This window comes from Colletotrichum chrysophilum (assembly GCF_026319265.1).
Source record: "Colletotrichum chrysophilum strain AFK26 chromosome Unknown scaffold_15, whole genome shotgun sequence".
Classification (NCBI taxonomy): Eukaryota; Fungi; Ascomycota; class Sordariomycetes; order Glomerellales; family Glomerellaceae; genus Colletotrichum; species Colletotrichum chrysophilum.
Genome location: NW_026517302.1, coordinates 395271 through 409741, shown reverse-complemented (window position 1 = coordinate 409741; position 14471 = coordinate 395271).

Sequence of the window (14471 nt, the reverse complement as noted above, 5' to 3'; positions counted from 1 at the left end):
TCCTCTTCCCTTTCGTCTGATGGGCGGGAGTAGCATATTTGTTTGGAGATATAGCCACCAACAGCGAAAAAGCCTGCTTGACGAAGCCTTTTTCCGCCCAAAGAGAAAATACTCGAGTACATACATCACCGTCCGCACGTCCTCCTTCGCTCCTTCCCCTTGCGTGACAGGGAGATACCCTCCCGCCACCCTATGAGAGTTGCGCCTGGGAGAGGCAGAATGCGATGGAGGGGGGATCCCTTCCACCGGCCGCCCGCGCGCGTCCCGTGTGCGCGAGAGATGCTTCTTTCCGCCTGACAACGGCCCCCAGACAGAAACATCCCGAAGACACGGGGGTGGCGGACGGGCGCGCACACACACACAACACACACACAGACATCACATCCACTTGGAGTAGCCCGTTCGTCTCGACGGAATGTCAAATCACTGGCGAAATCGCATCCCTTTTGGGACGTTTTGGATTTTCTGTTGTTTTTGCCTTCTTCTGTTTTCGCAGCTTGGGTTTTGTTCCTTGTTCCCGGATGCTCGGGTATCACGTCATCCATTCTTCGCTCGGGATTTGAGAGAATCTGGCAACAGAACCAGACACACAATACTATGCAGTACACGGAGAAGTCTACCTACGACGGGCGGAAAGTCACTTGTAACTAGCTGGACCGATTTTCCCTTTTCTCGACGGCCGCAAGGTACTTCCCTTCTCTTCGAGGAAATTCTCCGCCAATTCATTGCGTTCCCGTCCAAGGAAGTAGGAGGGCAAGTCTGAAGAAAAAAAAAGGGGGGAGGGCAGAAAAATTGGGGCCTAGATTGATTAGTAGCTTGCGGCAGTTACAGTATCGATCCAATTCATCTGTGGTGATCCGCCGTGCCGCGTTTTCCCAAGTGCCGTTTTGTTTATATCACGGATACATGGTAGGCCAGATATAGGGCTATGTGCAGTAATGAGGCTACTACAGCACAGCACAACGCGACTTGCTCGGGCCCCTCGCCCATCTGGCAGGTTTTTGCATCCCAGGTGAAAGCAGTAGTATGTACACCAAGGGGCAACAACGTTTAGTGTTAGTCACGGCTCAGTCTCTCTTCAGTCTAAAGTTCGCCAGGCACGGCAGCCAGCTGTTGTGTCTCGAGTGCCTGGTCTGATGTGTATGTGTGTGTGGTGTCTAGTGTCTACGGGTCCTGTCTGCTCAGCCTTCTTGCGGGAAGAGCGCATGGCATGGACGAACGTCCGGGGCAGAAAACGCTTGGAAGACAGCATCTGTGTGGTGAATGCAAGCCCAAAGTCCAATGTTCCTGCCGAGCTGTCAGAGCCCGACTGACCAATCCCGTGTGCGGGCAGACGAGGCCTTGGGACAAGATGATCAATGACAAATTGCTCTGACCGGGTGTCAAAAACGTCCGTTGTTGACAGCGCACGCGAGAGTTATGAGTGTGGCCGGCGTGTTGGGTTTGGTCGGTTGTCTGTGACAAGCTTCACCTCAAAACTCGCAAGTGTCGTCCAGAAGAGAAAGCACTTCAGCGAACATCCGGGCCCTGGGGGCCGGACTGATGTTTCTTTTCGAGACAAGTCAAAGGGTGGCGCAGTCCGCAGCCCGCAGCCTCAACGGTCCTGCCAGAAAAATCTACAAGTTGCGACTGGCTGACGGATGTGACAAGTTGGCCCCCCCTTTTCTGCCAAATTCAAAGGAGGGGGGTGGGCGTGTGCGTGTGAGGGGTCCGATGGGACAGGATGAGCAGCGAGATCCTGTACAAACCGTCCCATTTTGTGAGAGTGAAGGAAAAAGAAAGTATGAGGCTTTATCCCTGTCGGCGGGCGGATGATGAAGGCGAGAGGACCCGAACATCGACAGACGGTGGTTTGGCAGCGGGTCATGAATATGCACGACATAACATCATAACGAGAATCTGTACGAGAGGCAAATCAGAAAACCGCTAACTCGAGGTTGAAGAAACACTGCAGATCCCGTTTGAGGGGCTGTCAAAGGTTTCTGCAGTCGAGAGACACATGTCGTTTTTTACCGTGCGTAAGCGTTGCGCTTGGTCCGGTCCCATGTTTTGATGTCTTTTTGGCTTTGGAGTTGTGCCTTTGATGAGACGTCGTCGAAGGTTATGACGGAGTCAAGGCCCGCCGCTGTGCTGTCGTTGGGATTTCGCATTCTGGACTGAATGCGAGAACGGGATGCGATTCGCTCGCCAGAAATCGTGACAGGTGCTAGGATCCCCCCTGACACCACCCCCGTTCAATTGAAGTTTTTTTACGATTTTGACAGGACGCTTGGACCACATTAAGGCTGGGTTCTGGCACCGGGGGGCGGAGAGTGAGGAAGCGGGAAGCCTCGAGAGAAAAGGAGGGTGAAGTGAACTCTTGTCGTGATGGTTGGCCCTGCTGGGCCTGCTCTCCGTCTCCAAGGGCTCCCCCAGGGGCCCGATTGGCAGCCAAACGTCGGTTGGCCGGGATCAGATCAAGGCAAACGAGTGGAGAACAAGCAGCATTTGGGCACCGGTCGGACCTGCCTGTTCCGTTTCAGATGTCCGGAAGCAACGCCAGAAGATTGGCAATTGAGCACGGCTTCCGGGACCAGGTCTGCCGCGAGCCCAGTTTTGCCTGCGGTCATTGTCCGCGGGGGCGGCTTGACAAGTTGCGAGTGGGTGAGATTCTGACGGGCCCCTGACTTCGGCCTCAGGGGCCGGGAATACCAAGAGGCAGAGCCCTCTTTTGACTCCCCACGAATCCTTGTCAGTCACGCCAGTCTTGCGTCCAGAGTGATGACCGCTGCTCCCCTCTTCCTGGCTAATCCTTGGAGGAGACGGGGAACATGGTGTCGGCAGAGGGTATGTTTGGATGTTAAACCTCCTAGCCACTTTGCCACTCCACTCGAACCGACCTTGTCCGATCCATCAGCGTTGGATCTGTCGTCCCCTTGCGGCTGTCAAACTTGACAGATCCCCTTTGCAATTTTGGTGGGCGGTGGGGGAGTAGGAAATCGATGTGACTCCCATCGGCTGGGGGGTTGAAGAATGGAGCCTTCGCCGGCCAGCGAGATTTGCCGTCAAAAAATGACTTCATAATGAGCCGAGATATCTCGTCAAAGTGTCCTCAGAGCAGCCTGCAGTGGAGTGTTAATATAGGTGGCTTTCCAATTATCTTTGCACGATTCTCCTGACTCTGCGTCGTGCGCTTGGATCTGGGCCTGGACCTCGCCTCCCTTCTGTGTAGTCTGCAGCCCTGCGGTCGATCTTTGTCAAAACCCAAGATTTCGTCCATGATTGCAGTCGGTCAACATTACCGACGACGGACGATGAAGTCAAGCAAAACACGCTTCTGCCCCTGTGGGTGTGAGGGATGTGGAAGGTGGTGATGGCAAGATTGGAGCCGCAGGCTGTGAACAAAGTCTGCTGCTCCTTTCTTTCCCCCTGTGGACACGCGCCCGATGTTACCGGCTGAAGAGCGTGCGGTCCTTTAGGCTTCAATCTTAGCCCAGGAACAATATTCCCCTGCGACGCTAATGCTGACCGTTGCTGTCACTCTGAAGGTTTGCAATTGACATGCGGAGCGAAGGCGGCTGCAACGACTGACGTTGCTGACAACTCGACATTGCCGTTCCCGATTACACGAGAACTGTTCTGAATGGAACTACCGGTCGGTGGACCTCTTGATCTCCATCTGATATGTCTGTGTCACTTTCAGGACCCCGACGGGCCAGGGCGGTACTGTATCCAGCACGGCCGTCCCAACCGGCTGTGTTACTTAATAGGGAGCAGCTTGCGCGACGCGATACACAGGGCCGTGACAAGGGTCACCACTGCCGCCTTAAGATCCGATCTGGAGCTCCAGAAGGGGAAACCATTGTCACCGCCGTCACTTGTACCTCGCGAGCGACGGCCGTGGTCGTAAAGTATCCACTGAATCCCCAGAGCTATGGGATGGTCGGACAAGATGATTTGTCTTGATTGCATGTAGGGAGTCGAATATGGCATAGGGCTCATTTGGGTGATTGCACCTCGTACGACGTGTCTGGATGCCTTTTGAGAGCACCTGTCACGGCCCCGGTGATAACCTGGCGTGCGGCGAGTCCCGGCTGGCTGGTGCATTGGTGTCGTCTGTGTATAACGTCGGGCCAGGGCTTGTCAGATCTTCCAACCACCGAGATTGGGTTGTTCTCGAAGGATGCATCCACCAATGACGAGTCAAGTTGACGAACCGTCAGATTAGAAAAGGCGTTTCCGAGTCTCCGACCTGTCCGAGCTTGATGATGTGGTGATGAGTTATGCAGTAGACAAGACCTGGATCACAACCAGAACCCCCAGTTGGAGGAGTGACATTGCGCGTTGTGGTGAGTCGACGACCCGTCATGGAGGCCCGACTATCATCGACCTGCATGTCCTGTGGGACGTCGGCCAAGGCCTGCATATGAGAAAGCAAACTCTGTTGATCATTGATCATGCCAGAACGCGCTGCATCTTGCGGCACGCCGCTAGAAAAGGACCTGTAAAAAGCAATTCTATCGGTCTTGCTCGCCGAACCCCAGGGTGAGCGAGGTACCTTGATAATGCCCTTCAAAGAGATTACCTGCGGACTTGTCAGCTTTGGGAATTGGAGGACGAGGCGTTGGCCGTTCAATGATTCAATCGTTGATGGACCCAGCTTTGTGGTCCAAAGATACGGAACCTAGCATGGCCAAGATGCAGATTCTCTGGACGGTGGCATTCTCCGTTGAACACAAAAGACATGCCTAACAGCTTGGATAGGGGTGCATAGGTGATTCCGTCGTGCCAGGTATCTCGTTGGCTGTGTGCTGAGAGTTTCCTGGGCCTGGACTGAGGAGTAAGCGCATGCTCCTGTGTCATCGGGGAGAATGAGGCCCGGTAACAGGCTATAACACGAGTGCTGGTGACACGCTGTTGCACACCTTACGGTTGCACAATGGTCTGTCCGTTTGAGGAATCGTTGATGTGAAAACCCGTTGAATTGGTTTTTGAAGCCCGGGCGGGCTGAATGGAGAGTGCATCGGGGACCCATGACACCTCCGTGCCCTGGGAAATCCAGGTGGCCTGGGTACCACAGACATACGTCTTCGTATGACCTTTTGCTTGCGCCTTCGCCATCGCAAGCAACGGGTCTAGGTTCCTCGAAAACCCATCGAGGCAAAAGTACCGGCCCGGACACTCAACTCAATTTGAGTGGGCGGGTCATCATGGCCGTAACATGAGGTGCCAGGTCGGCGGAGTGCGGCTCACCCACATTTTGAAAGGCGATGGGAAGATTGCGACTGCACGATCGATACGGATAATCTGGCCGTGATTAACTGGCGCGGCTCTCTTCCCCTTGGATGTTCAGGGTGCTCAATGGCGGTTGGTCTCTCCACGCAATAAGTATGCTGGATACGGTCCCCGGCCTTTTTACGCAGTAAAGGACCAAATCCCCGGAATTGTCAGCCAACCCACCAGGTCAAGAATCCTGGAGTTTGACAAGGCATTGGTGGCAGAAATTCTCTCCTGCTGGATGCGGCTTCGCGGCTGTCCCCCCACGCTTCAGCAGTGCCTGCGGCAAGTCGCACAGCTTTTCGTATGAAGACTGATGGTTTCCAATCATTCGCATACCACAACTGGGCTCGTGTTGAGGCGTCCCATCACCTGACCTTGGAACGGTTCACCGGTTCGGGGTGTTTCGGTAGTGAAGGACGGAGCCGGATCCGAGTCGAATCGAAACGTGGAGCAGCAAGATAACTGGGTCGGTGGAACCCAAGGAACCCTTGAAGGACCCCAGTTGGCGGGCTCTGCCGTCTCATCAATGGGAAGTCGTGCCCCTGCCTGCCCTGGTCTTCACAATGGAGATCCATTTGAATGGGAACCCTCACGACGGGTAATCTTTGCTTAGTTGGGTGATTTTTGCGAATGTGATCCCTGCACATGCGGATGGGTGGGCCACCCAGCGATCTGGCAGACTGGACAGGCCTGGCATTCATCGAGAAAACGAGTCCCATTTCTTTTTTTCCATACTTCGTGGAGCTGCGTGGAGCTGTCAAACGTACGATGCCATGTGTTGGTGCGCAATAACCTGGAGTTCGAATCCCCACTGCAACGATCCTGTCGTCGCCCTTTTGCAATGTAGGCCGGACATGCCGCTCAGCAGATAGATGCCAGTCAGCACGTATTTTCGAAAACGGTCGGTGAAAACGCTCGGCGAGCACAATATTGTGCGCCATCCGCCGACATAACGATACGCAGCATCTGAGATACAATGCAAACAGATGAAGGGAGGCTGCAGCCAGTCGATCAAGTCTTCTGAAACATGAGGCGTTCAGGCGAACAGACGCTCCCACGCGATGTTTGTGTCTGTTCGGCCGGACTAGTTGACGGAGCTTCTATTTCTGTCGACTTGGTGGAAGATAAACAACAACAATCAATCAAGCCATGTCGTCGCTGTTGATTAAGGTTTCTGGATGAACGTTCCTGACAGCAACCTGAAGCTTCGGAGGATGCTCTAGAGCCGGTGGACGACGACTAATGTGAAGAACTCCCGGAAGCAGTTCGGAGCCTCTCTCTTGTGGCACAAGGTATTTTTAGGGTTGCATCGTCGAGCGCGATATCCCCTGTCGCTGGTGGAGATCCAGGACACTGACGGAGCTGGACCGTGTTGGTATGACAAGGCAGCCTCCACAGCAGCTCGAGCTCCCCTATTTGACCATTGGGGCTTTGACGAGCGGAGGTGGAAGATGCCGCCCGAGAGACAGAACCCAGGCGGGCGTCGTAGACGGGAGACAACGGTGGTGACATGCAAGTCGACGGCGGTGACTTGGGTCGGAACAATATGCAGCGTCGGACGGGAAGCAAGATCGATTTGTGAACGACAGGCGGTTGTGATCGCGCATGCTGCTGTTGGCGTCTGCAGTGGCGCGCGATGCGATTCAAAATGCAGCTGCCGCGAGGGCCGCTGCGTCGGCGAGGCGAGCAGGCTGAGGGGATTCGGACGTGGTCCATAGAGACATCAGTGACGGCTTATGCAGTTTGCTCAACTTGACCGCAGCAGCAGGGCCAAATAGGCTGGAGAAGCGGCCGGGATGCGGACACACAGGCAAGCAATTTGGGGCCGTCAGTCTGCCAGGACGACGACTCGATTGGCATGATCGTCCTGTCCGTTCTGCAGGTGGGCATGTGCTCGGGCGCACAGGGCAGCGGGAGGGCATTGTGCAGTGCGCTTGTGCCTGCGGCTGGTGGATGTGATTGATTGACGGATTGATGATTGGTACTCCGCCGTGACGAAGACGGGTGCCGGGATCGCTCGGTGGCTGAGGCTCTGGAAGATTGGTCGAAGTGTTCCAGCAAGATGACAGGAACTTGAAGATCCAAGGCGGTGTCCGGGGAGTATGATAGGCAGTATGAGGTTTAGCAGTTAGATTGGCCTTCCCCTGAGACGTCGTAGAAGATCCATGGACGTCTTCTCGACTCGGGGCTCGGTCCCCAGATCCTAATCATTATCGGCCCTTGTGTGTGTCAACGCGCAGCCCGTGGCGTCCAATCTCTGGACAGGTTTTACAGAATATCTGACCGGCCGATCTATTCCTTTCCTCAACGACGACAACGACGGCGAGGTGGGAAGAAGATGCTCCTTCGAATGCCCTTTGCCTTTTCTTTCGTGGGGACAGGGAACAAGGGTGGAGAGATTGAGAGAAGCAGCCTTGAGCGGGGGCTAGAAAGCTTGAGAACTCGGGGTGGCCCATATTCGAAACGGCACTGAACAGTCGGTCAGTTCTGTGCGGTGAACCGGAAGCCAGCCGCGATTGACCGGTTGACGATGGCTGGAGGGAAGGATGTGCGTGGTGTGCACGCGCGTGCGTGAGGTATGTGTGTTTGTGTAGCGGAGACTCGCCCGTCTGTCAAGCAAGCTGGACAAGACGACAGGATAGCAGTAACAGTTAGGGTCGAGTCCAGGCCAGGGAGGGGCGAGGGTTTGGCAAGGTCAGGGTCAAGGTGCAAGTACATAGGAGTGCGAGCGAGCATCTCGTTCTTGGTAGGTATTCGTACATGCCTGTGCGTGGCGGCGGCGTCGAGAGTGTACATAGTAGTTGTCGTGGGTAGTTGTCCAGGGCCGGGACCGGGACCGGGACCAGGAGCAGGAGGAGGAGTAGATTCTGGCCGCATGTGCATCATGTTTGCTGCGTCGGTCTATCACATCTCATATCGGGGGAGACGATGTTGTTGGCGGATATTCGCAGCAGTTGTCAAGTCCAAGTCTCTGGCACCGGCACCGGTGAAGGGCAGGAGGGAGGGGCGGGTGTGGAGGGCCAGCAAATGGGAGGCTTGGATCGGAAAATGCTTCTCCGCCGCATCTCTTTGCTGGGGCGGCAGGACCAATGGGAAGAGCCGACTGGCGGGAGTTGTCTCCCACTTCAGACCGAGAGGCAGGCGTGAGGCTGCGGCATGTCCAGGGCAGGAGCTCTTTCCATGGATGCATGAGAAGCTGGCACTTTGCTCTCGCTTGTGGCTTGCAGGCAAACGATTCAATCAATCCAATTCAAGTCAAGACAAATACACAGTGGAGTCGGTCTGCTTACGCTGCTCCGTGCAGTGCATGCCCATGCCATGCCTTGAGTAGCTAGGTAGTTGTTTATTTCTTTCTATTTCCCCCCCTTGGCGTGATAGCTGACGCCCTCGTCACTTTAGAGAGCAGCGACCAGAGAGACATTATCCGTAGCTGTTGCCTTAATATTCTGCAGTAGGTAAGGTAAGGGACTTTGGTGAGGTGGTAGGTGACTGACTGGCCAATCACAGCAAGTCTCGTCAGTTGCTCCGACGGCACTTCAAGTAAGATTGCGCTTCTATTTTCTCCCCCTATCCGCCGCCGCAAAGCCATCGGGAGACGCCCGGGTGCCAAGTGACGTCTGGCGCGGGCCCCATGATGGACGACAGACGGCGTGCGGGACTCTCCAGGCTTGATCGCATCCCAGCTGTGTCAGGCTGCTGGGGCCGCTGTCGTTGGCTTCGTTGGCTTCGCGGGCGGTCCAGCCCATGCCCATGGAGGGAAATGCGAAGATTGAAGGCATCGCCAGACTGGTGCTAGCCTCGTCGACCTTGTCTGCTTGTGTCTTGGTTGATTCCAATCTTGGGAATTGGGGGAGTCTGGCTATTTTTGGGCGGGGCAGGAGGAAAGAGCAACGAGGAAAGGCGGCTGGGCGGTGTCGTTGTTGGTGATGGTGGAAGCGTTTTGGCAGGTGCAGGTGCGACAATAGCAGCAAGTGCAGACCACACCTTCCTTTCGTTGTAGCCAATCTTGGAAGGACTAGATAGTTGCAGAGACACTTGGTGGCTCTTTCCCCTTCAATTTGCGCATCTCCGTACACAGAAAGCCCAACATTAGGTACCTACCTTGCCTACCAAAGGTAAGGTAACAGCAACACTTTCATTGTAAGGTAGGTACGTCGTCAACAAAAATCTTGCCCGCATACCCACCTCACCCAATCGCGCTACCGACCACCAACCAACCTTGCTCATCGGGACGCACATCTGGGGTTGATGTCCGTCGCAGTCCTCGACGGACGGGTGCAGATGCCATCTAATCACCTCGCATTTCGATCTGGTTTGAGCTGCATCTCATTACCACGCGGCATGTCTCTGACCGGCTGTCTGGCTTCCTGACTGGCTGCTGTCTGCACCGTTTGCCAGATGCCAACCACCAACTAACCGGTCAGTGGGCAAGAGACAGTTGCAGTGCAGCAACTTGCCTTTGCGTCTGTCTTGCCTGTCTACATTGACAATACCTTAGGTTACCTATTATGCTGCTTGGCCTTGACCTCGGGCACACAGGCGCCAGCACGAGGCCAGGCTCGAGCATTGCATCGCAGCGTATCAAAGCACCCGCGTCCCTACCTTACCTACACCTATCACGCACCACACATCACGCATCTCGCATCACGCATCACGCATCATCACCCAACCCTTGCCAGTTCACTCAATCACCCCCAAGCAAGCCACAAGCCCCATGCCCACGGCTGACCCGGTGGCGATGGCGACGGCGATGGCCCTGGGGATGTGACGGATTGGCGACGGCCACCGCTACAGCGACCTTGCGATGCAGATGGCCACCGGTACAGTGCACCCCCGAGATCGATACAGACCCATGGCTGTGAGATCTAGGAAGGCAACCAAGTCGCAGCCTCCCGTCCAGCCCATCATCAACAGAAGCATTCGGTAGCCAATCCCAGTCAACCATGGCAAACATTATCTTGTCTCCTTCCGAACGCCATAGACTTCAACCGCTATTTCCTCCCGATAGCAAGAGTCTGATTGGAGGACCAGACACTCTCGGTACCAGCCATCCAGCCAGCAGCAGCCCACCGGTGCAAGTCGAAGACCAACTGCGAGGCCAAGTGTCTACGTACCCGCCACCATCACCGTCGTCAGTCATATGCACATCACCAGGCAGACTTCCGGACCCGCCCCGGTCTGTTGTGTACATACTCCAGATCAGGGTCGAGAGATTTGTACGTACTCACTTGGGCCACGCGCAAGCAGCAAACCTTCTCTGGCCTCGGGGCTGGAGACTTGGGACAGACCAAAGATCGACCGTCTAGCACAGATCCCGCGCGGACGTGCTCTGTTACTCGGAACTCTGCTGCGCTTGACTTCTTCGCCTGAAGACTCGCCGTGTTAGCCGCCAGCATGGCCCCAGGTGCCCTACGGTGCGCTGTCAGACCAGCCTTGGCTTCCCTCCAGCTCCAAACTAAGAGTCGAGAGGTAGAAAAAACCCGCTATGCACAAGAACGCCACGATACAGCTGCAAGACCAACCGTTGGTTGGTAGCGTCCTCAGCTTGTCCCGACACACGGACTGGTGACCTGGTAGCAAGGGCCGCTCTCAGCACTGGAAGAGGCCGTCGTACTGCCGGAGGAATCGGTACCTGCAGTGGCTCGACAGTCCGGCTGATTGCTACCTGCCTACCTACCACCCTACCTACCTGAGCGTTCTGGCCAGCCCATTGTCATGCTGGCTGTTGCTAAGCTGCAGGGCGGTCCAGCGCAGCAGAGCCTAGCGACTGGTAACCCGAATGACGCGAGTTGGTTCAAGGTTTGCAGATGTGACAAGATCGGCTTCGCACTGCTCTCCTACCTCACCTTACTTTATCAAACAAAACAACATTGACAAGGGGGAGGCCTCGATGGGAGTCCACAACGCCGCCTGGACCAGAAAGCGGTCGGGCTGCAGCATTTTCGACAGCAGCAGCATTCCGTCAGCCAGTCAGCGGCCACCTTACTCGAGGCTACTGGTAATCGAAACTGTCGACCCAAAGCGAGGGCACCAGCGTACGTGCAGTCGCTGCACGCTGTGCCTTTGGCGTGTCCCAGGAGCGGTTTCCAACTACGGGGTACCATAGTAGCTGCGACGTCCCAAATCAACGAGCAAAAGAAGACGCCCTCTCCTTGCTACCACGCACTCACACCAGCAAACCTCAGATGTCAAACTCGCGATACCACCGTGGCCCCTGACGGGTCCCCCATCAGTCAGCACCCGGGCTTCCGTCTCTCCTTGTCTCCTTCCCACCCTCCTTTGTGTGATGTGTGATGTGCACGCCGTTCCACGGAACCCCAACTCAACTTTCTTGGGGCGCAGCAACTTGAGGCGAGACTTGACAAGGAGCCCATCATGACAGATCCTGAGGAGCCAATCGCAATCAAGGCTGGCGTTTGACAACCTGAGCAATCCCATCTTGGTTCCGATCGACCTCAGATCAACCGTACCGTATACTGCCCCGAGCGACCAATCGCAATTATCGTTTCCCTAGATCTCGTCACGAACCTTCCAGTCTTTGGACCTGTCATGCACACACCTTGACCTGTTTCTGGGACCTGTCAAAGAATGGCGAGCAGAATAATTATCGTGGGACCCCGGACAATGCTTTTCGAGGCAAGGATTCGCCACGGCCACCAGGGCAAAACATTGATGCTACTCGGAACATGCCACTTCCTTTCAGCCACAGGCCCAATCAATTGTGGTGCCGACCGGGGGCCACAGGATCACCGCGGTAGATCTGCGTTTTTGACAGCTCTCCCTCGCGCGGGCGGCTTCGGCTCCGGAGCGCGCTTGCCTGTGTTCCCTTGCGACGGACAACGAGAGAAGAGGCACTCGGCCCCTCCCTGGAACTCCCTGGAGTTGAGGCTTGCCTGTTAGGGCGCGCCTCCCATCTCCCCTCATTAGCCATGATTCCCCAAAATAAGCACGTCTACCAAAAGTTGAAACGGTAGTCAGCAAAGTCGTGGCCATAAATGCCCTTAGTTCAGGCGACTGACTCGGCGGTTCTTCCGGCCGTGAAAAACTGCTGCTCGTTGACGAGATGGCTGTCGAATAAAGCATCCCGCCATCTCGGGAGCTGACAAAAAACGGGAGCCGCATGACATCGGGTACCTCGATACTTTGCGGGGATGGAAGGGTGTTGGCGGGAAAGGGGAGGGACGAGGGGACGAAGGTTACATATGTCAAAGTTTGATCATCACCAATCGCAGAGCAGCAACTCTGCTCAAATGGACACCAGCCTTCGTTTTGAATCAAGGCCTGCAAACACTTCCAGATAAGGCAAATGTCAGAACGATCCGATAACCAGACGTATGGCCCGTCAATGGTGGGAGCCGCAACGCACCGCATGCATCGCGCGCAACTCAACTCGTGTTCCAAAACACTCGGACGGAAGAAAAGCATCCAATGATGGTTGACGTTTCAGTCTACATCGATTGTCCTTGGGTCGAAGTGCCATGCCCTTTTTTTGTCGTCGTTGACAAGCACAGCCTCCGCCATCGAAGGTCGTGGTCGAAGCCTCAGAAGGACGTTCGACGCCTAGGAGGAGCAACCAACCAGCCAACCCTCGGACTCTGTACGGTTAGGAGGTTGTTGTTTTGAGCACGTCACAGACGTCAGCTGCAACCGGGCGACTGACGGGTGGCTTGAGAGGCGACAAGAGGAAGACGACAAGCAGAAGCAGAAAAAAAGGAAAGAATGCCATTACTCTCCCAGTTTCTTGTCAGAAACAAAGTTGTTCGGCTCCGGTTCTTCAACCCAAGGCTTGGGACGGACGTCTGAATCGCGTTGTCTGCCCTCTCACTCGTCAGCGGTCTCGCGCGGCAATGTCAAATACTTGCAGGCCTGTAACGCTCGCGGACCTTATTCAGGTACTGACTGCACAAATCACGATACCTGAACAGCATTAGAATTGGGCTGAAGGGGGTGGGCGTGTCAGCGGCGGATGGCATAGCCGCTCTAGCGCACAACTCAACTCTGCTCTATTCGTACTTCTTCCCATCCAGGAGACTTCCGGACCCGCCTTGTTGTTTTGGGATGGCTGATGGACATCATTCGGGGGTGTGTGGATGGGATCGATGGCAGACAAGCAGGGGAGCGCCGTCACGTCAGGGCTGCCCTGGCTGGCCTTGCTGGCCCCCAGTCGCCCAGGTCCTGGCCTGGCTCTCGCCCATCCGCCTAAACGTCGTCCGTCCATCCATCTACGTTATCCACGGGCACACACCGTACACACCATACGCACACATGCACACTCTCTCTCACTTGCTCCCTTTCTCACACACACTCATACAGTGGCGTACGGGCTCGAACCGGAACTTGAACAACCAGCAGCAAAAGATGCACCCATCGCACCGACTGTAACACACCATCGGGCTATCTTTCAACTGGGGGTCCCGTTCCTGTCAACATGTCTCCAAGTCATGACATATTCGACGTACGCCCTATCAAGGTTGTCTCACTCCCTGACCATGTGCACGAAGAAGAAAACAACAGGGATTTGCAGAATCAACGGCGCCTCATCGAAGGCGAGCACGAGCGATGGATGCACTGCGTAAACATAGAAGGGGGGAAGAGAACGATGGCAGAATCGAACGCCCGAGAGCAATGCTAGGCCTCATGGCTGGCTGATGATCAGCTTCCCGAAGCCGCCACGTCCAGGGATCACGGACGTCGAATCGGCCCAGTATGAAGTTCAGGATAATTCAGGACTCTACAAGCGTCTTCGAAAATAGATTTTTGAGCTCGCGCAGAAGCCCGTCAAGGGTCTGAAGATTCGAGGGCGCCATCGTGGAAGGATACGCATTCTGCCGGGCGATTGCATCTTGTTGCTGAAGATTCATCAAGGACTGGACCTGTTCGGAACGAACCCATACGGGCTTCGTTCTTGGATGCAATATGCCATGAATCCATCCCATATTGACCGCATCTCCGGCTTCCCATGTCGCGGCGGCCAATACACTGCTTCTTTGGGGCTCCCGTTGGGGAAATAACGGTTGAGTATCTGTACGGACACTGGCCTCTCTGTGGCCGACACCGTTACGTTGGGGGACTCGACGTGTGAACAAGGCCGCCAAGCCCGTCTGCCGTCAATTATTGTTTTTATGTCGGGCTTGCACATCTTTGTTTTGTCTGCTCCCTCTTGGTTGCATATTTGACAATCCGTCAGTAACCTAGTAGACCTTTTGGCGGCC